We start from the raw sequence: 12753 nt of genomic DNA, 5'->3' as shown, positions 1-12753 counted from the left end.
GTTAGGTACGGTGGATTGCTGTGTATGGTGGATTGTCATGTTAGTAATTGTTGTTTGTCAAATAAAGTATATTTCTTTTTAAAAAATAAAACTTTTAATAAGTAAGTTCTGTTCCCCACTTGAATTAAAAAAACAAAAACATAAATAATAATAATAATAATAATAATAGACAGCTATTTGCCTCTGTTTTTACAGATGTGAAATATTTCATTATTTTTTTCATCAAAAGGATAGTTTATCTGCATTTTTTGCATTATTAAAGTTATGCTACAATAACACTGTTAATGCAGTTTCATTATTTCTACTTCAATGAATGACAAACGGGAGGAAAAGTATGTGTATTGCTTGCTTCTGTGTTTCCGCAAGCTTGAAAGCAACCAATCCTCTTCAAATTAAAGAATGGGGAGAAATGTTAACACTTCCATACACTTTTCACAAATCAGATTCCCCTTTCAGTTTCTGCAGACGGATTTCTTCATAAAGCTGATGCCTGAACCTCAACATGTCTTCTACATCTTTACAGCGAAGCATTTCCTCAACAGACAAGAGCTTAAAACCATTCAATTTAGAAGGCAGGAGGTTCATGCAGATACACAAAATTTAAAGGATTTCTTAAGTTATATGACAGTTTACCTAACCGTTTTTTGTGTGATGATGGGAGTCCTGTGAAAACGTTAAGAACAACACTGGGGCCTAATTTGAATAGTAGAGTGCTGGGTATCTGGTGGGCGGGGCTTGTGTGTTTTGCTCTGGAATCAGCCCCTCCCTTCAGTGGGTGCTCCGTTATGTTCAGTTAAGACGGCTGCACCGTCTCCATGGGGACGGGCGGCGCCGGTGCCAGGTAAGGGCCGGGAGCAAAGAGCGTGAGCAGGAGCGGCGGCGGGCCTTTCTCTCGGTGACCTGCCGTGCCCCGTTGCTTAACACAGGGAGCGTGAGGTCGAGGGCGCTTGGGAGCCCACGGAACCAGGGCACATGTCTTGGCACCACAGACCCGGATAGAAACCTTGATCACCAACAAGATAAGGTTTGAGGTCTCTGCCCAAAGGGAGCTATGACTGATTGTGCTGGAGGAAAAAGCTTGTATCCCTCTGTTGTGTGAGCATGAGATGTTCCTCTCATCTGGGCCCTGAGAAGATGCTCCAAACCAGCAACTATAGCCTGGTCCTTTCCTTTCAGTTCCTACTGCTGTTCTATGACCTCTTTGTCAACTCCTTCTCGGAGCTGCTGCGCATGGTGCCCGTCATCCAGCTTGTGCTTTTCATCATTCAGGATATTGCCATCCTCTTCAACATCATCATCATCTTCCTCATGTTCTTCAACACCTTCGTCTTCCAGGCTGGCCTGGTTAATCTTCTGTTCCAGAAATTTAAAGGGACCATTGTCCTGTCAGCAGCATACCTTGCCTTGAGCATATCCTTCCACATCTGGGTCATGAACCTTCGCTGGAAAAATTTCAACTATTTTGTGTGGACAGATGGGCTGCAGACTCTCTTTGTTTTCCAAAGAACGGTGGCTGTGCTATACTACTACTTCTATAAGAGGACGGCTCTGCACTTGGGAGATCCGCGTTTCTACCAGGACTCTCTTTGGCTACGGAAAGAGTTTGCACAAGCACGCCGTTGACAGCTGCTTCTGGATCATTTGGCGCAGAGGCCAGCTTGCTAGAATGTCCACAGAGATTTTACCAGTGTCTTGCAAGTTCCCCTCCTCCCACTACAATTTGTCTCCTGCAGTCAAGTTCTAAATCTCACATGGTCAAATGACTTCATCCCGTTCCTAGATTCGCTCACATTGAGAAGCATATAGTGGCAAGCAGGGTACCCACAAAAGAGCAGTTTCATTGATGAGCAGCCTAGTCTCCAAGCTCTCCACAATCCTCCTCTCAGTTCAGCCAACTGCACTCTGGATGTGGCAGCAACCTTACTGAGGAACGATTTGAAGTGCCAAACAGATCTGGCTGAGAACCCCCACTGAGTAGCAATGCTGCCTTTTCCTCCTAGAGAATATTTCCTTGCCCTAAGCTCCCCTGTGACAGAAAAGGATTCCTGCCTTCACTAGTACCTCTGACAGTGTGACAAGGCACAAAGACTGTGGTTTGGCTTTGCAGGATTCAGCCTGAGCAAATGTACTCTCATTAACTTGTTAGATTCTCCTTTTGTACTTTCATTTTCATTCATATGTTCAGTTAAGAATGTCAGTTAAGAGGGAACAACTGCCTCTTCTTGCCTCTTGCCTCAGGCTTGCCTCATGTTGTATTTAGCTTCTCTCAGCATGTTATTTTGGTACACTTTTCTTTATTATTAAAGCTTAGTTTACATTTACGTGAGCCACTAAATTTTTCTCAAAGAAAAAGAATGCATCTCTGGGTTATTTATAGGGCCTGCCTGCTGTTTTTACATGAGTAGAATGTGTGCTTTTATTTAAAATGCATCTCTGGGTTATTTGTGAGGCATAGGAATTTGTTCATTCCCCCCCCCCAAAAAAAAATATAGTCCGGTCTGAGGAACAGTGGTCTGAGGGACAGAGGACCGGCCCCATTGAAAAAGTTTGCTGACCCCTGGGGAAAAGGTTATGGTAAACTAACTATTGATGAATGTCCTATTATTATTATTATTACTATTATTATTAATTATTATTATTATTATTATTAAAATGCTGTGTAGATGATATGATGTGTATAATGAAGGCAGGGTCATGATTATGCTGTCTAGACTCACTCTGCACATGCCCCAGAACCCCTGACCAGAATCCACAGGGAGATGCAATTCTGAGCATGCCATGTCAAACCTTCAAGTAATAAGATACTATTATATCTGTGAAGCATCAGGAACAAATGTTTTCACGCCCTGCAGATCATTTTGGACCTGAACAAAGCCTCAGTTGATGCCTTCCCTCTTCAGTATTCCAACTCTGCAATTCTATGATCTATGCTTTTTGGTACTACAAGTCAGTGACTCTGCATACAGAATCAGGTGATATTACAATGGCCCGCCAACCAAGGCCTCCCCCCCCCCCCAGGCTGAGAAGGTGGCAAAGGCAGGAAAAAAGGCTGCCGGAAGCATGGAAAATGGTGGCCAGCCAGGTCGCCAAAGCCTTACCTTCCCCAGGCTGAGTATGTAGATGAAGGGGGGAAGGGAGGCCACGCGATCCAGCGTACATACACAGCCAGCGGCACAACAACCACCACCGGAAGCATGGGAAATGGAGAAAGGGAGGCTGGGTTGAAGAACGGGAGGAAGGAAGGTGTCACAGCTCTTTGCAAGGAGTGCAATGGGGAGAAGGAGCCATGGAAAAGGAAGTGATGGGGCCCCAACATAGTCGAAGCAGGAATCCATAGATCTTCCCTTCTCCCTGAAGCTCCCGAGTCGACTGCATGCTTGCTGCTGCCTTCACCCCCTATTTATACGTCAAAGCGGACCAATGGGAAGCCTGCCCATTAAGGTCCGCTGGGCTGGCTCCGCCTCCAAGCAAGCCACTGATAGGTTTAACTGGGGTTTGTCGGGAACCCCGCAGTGCCACAAAGGGTGCCCACAAAGATAGGTGTGAGCGCTCATTATTGCACCTATACCACATACTTTCTTTCAGAAGCTCATGGAGGTTTTCGCCTGCCCGCTTTGTAGAGTTCCGTTTGACAAGTTTGATCTGAGATGCCGCTTCGATTTGCTGACGGGAAACCCCAGGACCTGGTGGGGCTTCTATTGAATGCACTTCCATAGGACTTGGCATGAGTTCCGGAATAGCCATGGTTTCCTTTTACTGCCCAGTTATTTCTACTGTCTTTCTTCCCCACATCGCGATGAGAATGTATTCTGCAAAGCGCTCATGGAGTCTCCAACCCACCCACGCACAACTAAATATATAGTGGGGCTGGGCCATGGCTAAGATTACATATCTAAACTGAAAAACCGTTTTGTTTCAGGTAACGGTAAAGGGACCCCTGATAATTAGGTCCAGTCATGACCTACTCTGGGGTTGCGGCGCTCATCTCGCTTTATTGGCCAAGGGAGCCGGCCTACAGATTCCGGGTCATGTGGCCAGCATGACTAAGCCGCTTCTGGCGAACCAGAGCAGCGCACGGAAACGCCGTTTACCTTCCCGCTGGAGCGGTACCTATTTATCTACTTGCACTTTGACGTGCTTTCAAACTGCTAGGTGGGCAGGAGCTGGGACCGAGCAACGGGAGCTCACCCCGTCGCAGGGATTCGAACCGCTGATCTTCTGATCGGCAAGTCCTAGGCTCTGTGGTTTAAGCAGCACCACCCGCATCCCTTTGTTTTGTTTAGGGACAGCTAAATACAACTCTCCTTCCTTCTCAGGCATTCCTGCTAAAGCATGCAAAACTAATTTTTTGTGAAATTTGGACCCTCCCAACAATATGCAGTCTTTTTATATAGCACTGAAATAAAGAAAAGGGCAACAGATAAATGAAGTGTAGCCCTCCAAATGCTATTGGTTAACTTCCCCATCATCCCTGACTATTGGCCATGTTGACTGGAGCTGGGGGGGAGGTTTTACGTGGGAGTACTGAGATTTTTATTGCTTCAACAATTTAATGCAGGGTTGATGTGAAATGTGTTGCTTATTATGTTAGAACTGTGTTCCTTATGACGGTACATTAGAAATTGTTGTGTATTAGGTACCCCTGATGGTCAAAGCTGTCTTCCACACAATGCTCAGTATTGCTATGGGAATGCTTAGCTGAATGGAGAAAGTCACATTTTCCTAGAAGCAAACTCCTGTTTTTAAGTGCTAGGAAATGCAATATCTACACAAAACATTTGCTGGATCTTTCGCAACAGCTTATGCCAGGCTTCCTCAACCTCAGCCAGCCAGATGTTTTTGGCCTACAACTCCCGTGATCCCTAGCTTGCAGGACCAGTGGTCAGGGATGATGGGAATTGTAGTCTCAAAACATCTGGAGGGCCGAACTTGAGGAAGCCTGAACGTTAACTTGAGGAAGCCTATATGAACTGATTGTCTGGAAATTGAAAGGTTTGGGAAACATTGCAGAGATACTATTGTTACTCATCATGAGTAACAACTTTTCATACGTTTGGTCTCTGTTGGTTTATCAACATGCGCAGAAACATGATAAGGGAGCCTACAGTGTGAAATTCCTAATAAGCTATAAGTGATCTTCCCACTGCAAGTTTCCCCCTGTGACACTTACGTATATTTATACACATCACTATCAGCTTTTATAATCTCTGCAATTGTGTGAACAAGTCACTGCCAGTTCTAGGCATCTGTGGCAAGGTCATCTCTCTTGCTACATTTATGCAGCAGCACAAATTTGCTCAGCATCTGCCTGACACTATGCAGGTTGGCAACATACAGGAAATTGTGCAGTTGCTGTGCAGCCCATATTACAAAATAATGCATTGCTATGGACTGAAAAGAAGTTTCTTTCCCAGTATCGTGCAGTGTTGCCGCTTTGATTATCAACATTTTGAAACAAAATAATAGTATTATTTATGTTGAAATAGTTTTAACCTGAAGATTTAGCATTTCAACACATCTTCAATGTTGTGCTGTTTGCTCTTTTTTATTAGTATAATTTGGTGTATATGTCCTGTTTCTTAGAGAAAGATGACTGATCCTTGGCAAGAATGCATGGATTATGCAGTTATTTTAGCAAGAAAAGCTAGAGAGGTACGTTTCAGGAAGTTTTTTATGTTTGATGTTTTATCGTGTTTTTTAATATTCTGTTGGGAGCTACCCAGACTGGGGAAAGCCAGCCAGATGGATGGGGTATAAATAATAAATTATTATTGTTGTTGTTGAATTGAATTTTTGTAAGCACATAATTATTCTGAAAAATGTGTATGTCTTGCTTGTACTTCTGTTTACTACTTAAGCAGTAGAAAGCGATGGGGTATTTGCAGAACAAATAAGGAGACCAACTCCATTTTAAAATACAAAAACAAAGGGAAGGTTTAGAAAAGCATGCTCAGCTTTGTAAGGAAGTCCAAAAATATAGCAGTCTACAACATGCTGTACTTCCCTTCTGCTAGTTACAGATAGATAGCCGTGTTGGTCTGCCATAGTCAAAACAAAGAAAATTCTTTCCAGTAGCACCTTAAAGACCAACTAAGTTAGTTCTTGGTATGAGCTTTCGTGTGCATGCACACTTCTGAAGTGTGTATCTGAAGTGTGTATCTGAAGAAGTGTGCATGCACACGAAAGCTCATACAAAGAACTAACTTAGTTGGTCTTTAAGGTGCTACTGGAAAGAATTTTTTTTGTTTTCCCTTCTGCTAGTCATTTTTGGATAGGAGACAATGGTCACAAATGGCTGTGTTCAAGCCTGAGTATGAGGGCTGCTTTCATATGAGCTATTTACTGTGGAATTGCCATTTCCCATCAACTCACCTTGAGAAGTCATCCGTATGGCCCTGTCATGGATTTGTAATCTACCCACTGTCTGATCTCTTGGTGGTTTCTGGATTCCCCCTCCCTTTTTTTTTCTTTAGAACCAAAAAGAATCTGATACAGCTCCAAAAAGGCTGGAATAGTAGCACTTAGGTGGGGATGGTTCTTTAACTTAACACCATTAAGTACCGTATTTTTCCGTATATTAGATGAGGTATTTTGACTCAAAACTCATGTCAAAAAACTGGGGTCATCCAATACGCGGAGAATGGCATATGTAACAGATATATAGCAGAATAAAGCACTGTATCACACAACACGTAACTACTGTGTGGAAATCACCCCCATTAAGATACTGTAAAGATCTCTAGCTTATGTGACATGAAAAGGAGATCACAAAAATACATGCAAGGGGGAAATAATAATAATAATAATAGTAATAAAGTTATACCCCACCCATCTGGCTGGGCTTCCCCAGCCACTCTGGGAGGCTTCCAACAAAATATTAAGGAGAGAAAGGGAAGCCACAATGAGTTAAATGCGCAGAGGCATTGTGGGAGAGATAAAATTGTGGCCTTCTAGGGAATGGGTGTTTGGTCTCTTTAAACATAAAATTTCCTATCTCTAGAAGTGTGAGTCAGTTACATCTTGACTCTAGGCAGGTTGAGATGTTACCTCATTTGCAGAACCCGGCACAGCTGAGGGCCTGAGTGTGGATTGGGTTGTAAAAAAAGCACAGGAGGCTATCAAGTAATTTACAATTTAGGAGCTGGGTATGTGTAAGAGAGGCCTGGGAACAGAGGAAGAGCCTTTTGATCTCAAGGTCTCCGAGTCTAAACAAAGTTCAGCTGTGCCGGTCTCCTAACAATTTTGGTAAATTGGTAATTAACCTAAAGAAATGATTGGTCCCTAACCTGTCCTCCACGTGGGTTTTCAAGGATAAAGGAAGCTAAACTGGTGCCTTACCGTTTGGACACCTACCTGTTGAATTTCTGTCTGCGTCACTGTAAAGTGACTGAGGGCTGGGCAAACCGGGTAAATATCAAAGGGGGGTTCTCCACCTTGAACCCCATTCAAGGGTGGTCCAGGAAAGGAGATGGTGGCAGCTTTACCGTTTGGCTTGTGATTTGCAACACCTAGCGATTTCTCCCACTTCCTGGCCAAGTCCTGCCGGTGTCTAGAAGGAATGGTCGGGGGGGGGGGTGGATAGTCCTGCTCACTACATGGTGGCAGTGGGATCGACTTCACCTGTCAAAGGCAAATTTTCTTTGGTGTGAGCACATATATCTTGTAGGTTACAGGCATTTTATTAATTGACTAGAGTGTCAGGAACGGTAGAAGGCTTAGACCCCATAGAAACGTTACAGACAATAGATAATTAGGGTCGAGGGGAGATGTTAGCTCCCCCCTCAATTGATGGAGTCACCAAAAAGAGCTGCTTTGAGGGCTACCGCCTCCCTCTTGTTTTTTGATGGCTCAGATAGGGATTTTGTGGACGCTCATCAAGTGAGAGGATCCCAGGTGGACGTTGAGGAGCCAGAAAGTGGGGCATTCGGTCGGGGAATCCAGCGGATGACCAGAGCGTGGTTCAGTCAACATTTATGACCTCTTTGTGATGTCGGGACTATAAGTACATCTGCATATCCAAGAGAAAGTTACCCAGTGAATCGATGCTTCAATGGAGAGGGACGAAGCTGTAGCCTCGCTGGGACGCCGAGTGGGTACTGGACGGTCCCATGGAAGGTCCGAGGGGTCGGGAGAGACACCGCTGAGAGAGCCACGTTGTTGCTGAAGCCTGGTTTGCTAGTCCAAATAATATGACTACAGAGAGCTGCCAAGAAGCCCAAGGGAGGGCTGCGAGTGACTATCGAGAGTCAGAGCATCAACCCCAGGAGAATCATAGACCTGTTACTTATCGACTGGCTAGTCCAACGAGAGTCTGCTTGTCAGAAGGATATTATGAACCTAGGATGTCGGCTCAACAGTACGAAGAAGAGGAAGACTATGGGCCATGCCCAAGACCCTTTTACATGTATGGGGAGGGGGAACCTCGGTGTTCAGAGGGACAAGCACAGAGTTACCGCCTTGAGGTACAGCCATGACCAGGAGCTGTGAGATGTGGCCCCAAGATGCGTGACTCGTGAGTTTACCGTAAGGGATTTTGATCTTCGCCTCTTCCCTGCTTATAAACCTCCCATGGACATTTTGAGTTATTTGACATTGTTTGTGTTGTTTTTTTTAAAATAATATTTATTCAGAGTTTCACCATTACAGAAAAAGAAAATCACAAAAATACAGCAAGAAAAAATAAGATAAAAAAGGGGAAAAGGGGAAAAAATACAAATCTCAAATTACATCTTTTCATTTACTTATTTCTTGGACCTCCTCACACCTCCCTTTTTGTATTTTAAGTTAATTCGTTACTCCAGCAAATTCTTCCCATATTTATCAATTTTAATTTAAATGATTTGTCTTAACAAAGATTTAACAATCTTATTAATTAAATCCATATATCCTTTCCATCTTTTACTATATTCTGTTATTCAATTTACCTTAGTTTCTTTAATCTTGTCTTGCCTAAAATGCCTTAAAATTTCAAAGTTTAAACCATGTTTATACATAACTCCTTAACTCCTTTCTACTAAAGCCAATTTGTTCCTTTCCAACATATTTCCTAATATTCCATTAGTGTTACACCAATTCAAAAAATAAAAAGTAATTTTTCTTATTATAAACTTTTCCTCTAATTTTAATCCAACATCCCTTCTTCCTGGTCACGGGTTCCTCCTGGTCATGGGTTATGTCAGTCCCTTCTACCCATTACATCCAGTCCATCAATTTGGTGATCTTATATCCGAGGCCCTTAAGTCTCTTCTACATTGTTTGAACTGAGTTGTTGGGAATTGGGAGTTCCCCCGAGACTGTGTATGTCCATCCTGAGAGCCCTAGTCAGGGGAGAATTGGCTGATTTAATGGGACAGATACCCTTACCATATGCTCTGCACTACGAAAGTTATAAGCACCTTGTTTTGCAAAGATATGGTTTACATGCTGAGAGCTATAGGAGAACTTTCCAAAAGGTCGATAAAGCTACCTCAACTGAAAGCCTGCCCCTCGATGCTGCTAAAGTGGCACAGAATTTTGACTTTTGGATGTCGGCAGAGGATGTAACTATCTATGAAGGAATGAGGCAATTGATGATCAAAGAGCAGTTTAGTTGTCATTTGCCTGTGGAACTGGCAAGCTTGGTTGCGGACAAAGGCCCTGCTACTTTTGAGCAAGCCGCGCAGTTTGCTGAGACTTTTAGGCTCAACAGGTGTCATTTTCAAGACCATGCATGCAACACACAGGATCGATGCACACCCACTTTGCTCTCGGAGATTTCTAATTAAAAGTTTTTTTAAAAAAAGATTAACGAAAAGCAAACTGATAGTAGAGCTTTCTTCATAGCAGTTAATTGCTCCGAGATCCGATGAAGGGGAGAAATAATTCTTCGGCATTTGAAAATTGCTACTTACCTTCCAAGGACTTAACAAAATAGCGAAGTCAGTGAAGGAGTTGGGGGAGATGATTCAGTGCTCAGAAGCTAACATACAGGCTGATATGCATGAGTTAAAAGCAGAGATGAGACGAATGGCTGCAGCTGTTGAAAAAGTTACAAAAATAGCAGAGCAAGCTAAAGAATTGGCCGAAACAAATGCAAACAAAATAGAAGCGCTAAGAGAATTGCCCAGGTGAATGATAAGACAACCAGAAGAAACTTAAAATTTGCCAGCATATCAGAAGGTATCCTGAACTCATTAAAATTGTCCAAGACAATTTTAATGGGAGACTACAATGGCGTAGTAATACCTGAAATGGATAGATCAACAAAAAAGAAGAAAGCTAATCAGGGAAAACTACCAAGATCCTTTTTTATTCTAGTGGAAAACTTGCGAGTTAATAGATATTTGGAGACTTAAACATCCAACCACAAAGCAATTTACCTTTTTTTTTGGAGCCACACCAAAGTTGGGGAAGGATAGACCAAATATGGACCTCAAGACATTTAACTCCAAGAATATCGAAATGTGAAATACTGCCACGAACTTTGTCAGATCATAATCCTATAATTTTAGAGGTAAAAAGCAAAGTGCAAAACACATATAGATGGAGGATGAATGAAAGCCTTTTTGAAATTCCAGAAGTAATTGTAAAAGCCAAGGAAACTCTAAAAGAATATTTGAAATGGAATTTAAATAAAGAAACTAATTTAGATATCGTCTGGGATGCAAGCAAAGCTGTCATGAGAGGTTATCTGATCCAACAAAATAACTATAGAAGAAAACAGAGAGAAAAGAAAAAAGAAGAAATTTTGGCCCAATTGGAAGAATATGAACGATAAATCCCAAAGATGTTCAGAATAAACAAGCAATTAAAATGTTACAAACCCAATTTTCGACTTTAGTAAATCAAGAGGTGGAATGGAAAATTAAATTAATGAGACAGAAATTCTTTGAATCAGCTAATAAAACTGGAAAACTCCTTGCATGGCAATTACGAAAAAGACAAAAACAAAGTGTGATAAATAAAATAAAAGTAGGAGAACATCAAATAGAAGACCTGAAGGAAATAAAGAAAGCCTTTCAGGAATTCTATGAAGATTTATGTAAGAGAGAGAATGAAGAGAAAGATAAAATAGGAAAATATTTAGAAGATTACAAAGGGGGGGAAATAACAGAGGAAGAAAAGGCGCAATTGAATAAACCAATAATAACAGAAGAGATTCAAAATGCAATAAAAAGGATGAAAATAGGCAAAGCTCCAGGTCCTGATGGGATTTCGGCAAAAGATTATAAAATTTTGGATGAACAATTGACCCCGGTATTATGTGAAGCTATGAACAACATTTTGCAAGGTGGGAATATTCCCAATACATGGAAGGAAGCACATATAACTCTGATCCCTAAACCAGAAACTGATAGACTAAACATTAAAAATTACAGATCCATTTCTCTGTTAAACAATGATTATAAATTTTTTGCAGAGATTTTAGCCAACAGATTGAAAAGAAATTTGAAAGATCTCATTCACAAAGACCAGAGTTTCTCCCTGACAGATACCTCAAAGACAACGTAAGACACTTTGTAAACATCATAGAATATTTGGAAGTGAGAAACGAAATACCAGCATTGTTAATATTTATTGACGCAGAAAAAGCGTTTGATAATGTGTCTTGGCAGTTTTTGATAAAGAGTATGGAAGCAATGGGGATGGAGGGATCACTCATGAAGGGCATAAGGGCTATATATTCCAACCAAACAGCTAAACTGATCGTCAATAACAATTTGACTGAGTCATTTGATATTGCGAAAAGAACGAGTCAGGGATGCCCTCTATCCCCCCTGCTGTTTATAATAGTTTTAGAGGGGATAGCAAATAAGGTGAGGGAAACATCGGAAATACACGGAATTAAAATTGGATCAAGGAGTTTAAATTGAGGGCGTATGCGGACGATTTAGTATTATCTTTAGAGGAACCTCAAACCAGTGTTGGCAAAGTATTGGAAGAATTGGAGAAATTCCGAAAATTATCAGGATTCAAATTGAATAAAACAAAGACTAAAATGATGGTGAAAAATATGGAGAGGAAAATGATAGAGCAATTAGAACAAAAACATGAAATCAAAGTAGCGAAAAAAGTAAAATACTTAGAGATCTGGTTGACAATGAAAAACATTAATTTATTTGGTGACAATTACAACCCAATATGGAAAGAAATCAAAAGAGATTTGGATACATGGAATAGAATAAAGCTGTCCTGGACTGGGAGAATGGCAGCAATTAAAATGAACATCCTCCTGAAGATGTTTCTTTTTCAGACAATCCCTGTAATTAAGGGATCAACTCAGTTCAAGGATTGGCAAAAAACCTTTCCAAAATTCATCTGGCAAGGGAAGAGACCAAGAATCAAATTTCAATTACTAACTGACCGAAAGGAAAGATTGTTTTATTTTATTTTTTGGAAAATGACAATGCACTAAGCAATACCCTTTACCAAAGGAGGCCATAGAAGGACTGACGCCTATGATTGAGGATTTTCTCAAAAAGGAGATCCTGGTTCCTTGCGCGTCACCCTGCAACACCCCCGTACTCCCCATCAAAAAACCTTCGGGAGAAGGGGCCCCAGTTTGTTACTGTTTTGTTCAGAACCTGAGACTTGTCAACCAATTCGTGATACCACACCACCCAGTGGTGGGCAACCCAAATTCTCTTCTAAATGCAATCCCGGCAGGAACTACATGGTACAGTGCTGCAGATTTATACTCTGCGTTCTTCAGTATTCCCCTAGACCCGGAGAGTCAGTTCATTTTCGCCTTCACCTGGAGACGTAGTCAATTAA

At 41.8% G+C, this 12753-nt stretch overlaps 1 protein-coding gene and 1 pseudogene across 2 annotated transcripts in view; one reads left to right on the top strand and one right to left on the bottom strand.

The window, feature by feature from the left end:
* PTGR1 (prostaglandin reductase 1) overlaps positions 1–12753 on the bottom strand; it is a 213155-nt gene that overhangs the window by 28317 nt on the left and 172085 nt on the right. The window lies entirely within an intron of this gene.
* LOC309360245 (transmembrane protein 138 pseudogene) lies at positions 676–2321 on the top strand (annotated as a pseudogene). The gene has a single exon. The product of its transcript is annotated as a transmembrane protein 138 pseudogene (transcript).

Source organism: Podarcis melisellensis (assembly GCF_964234715.1).
Source record: "Podarcis melisellensis genome assembly, chromosome: 17".
Classification (NCBI taxonomy): domain Eukaryota; kingdom Metazoa; phylum Chordata; class Lepidosauria; order Squamata; family Lacertidae; genus Podarcis; species Podarcis melisellensis.
The sequence above is the reverse complement of the archived record's forward strand: the minus strand, read 5'-3'. Positions and strand labels throughout refer to the sequence as shown.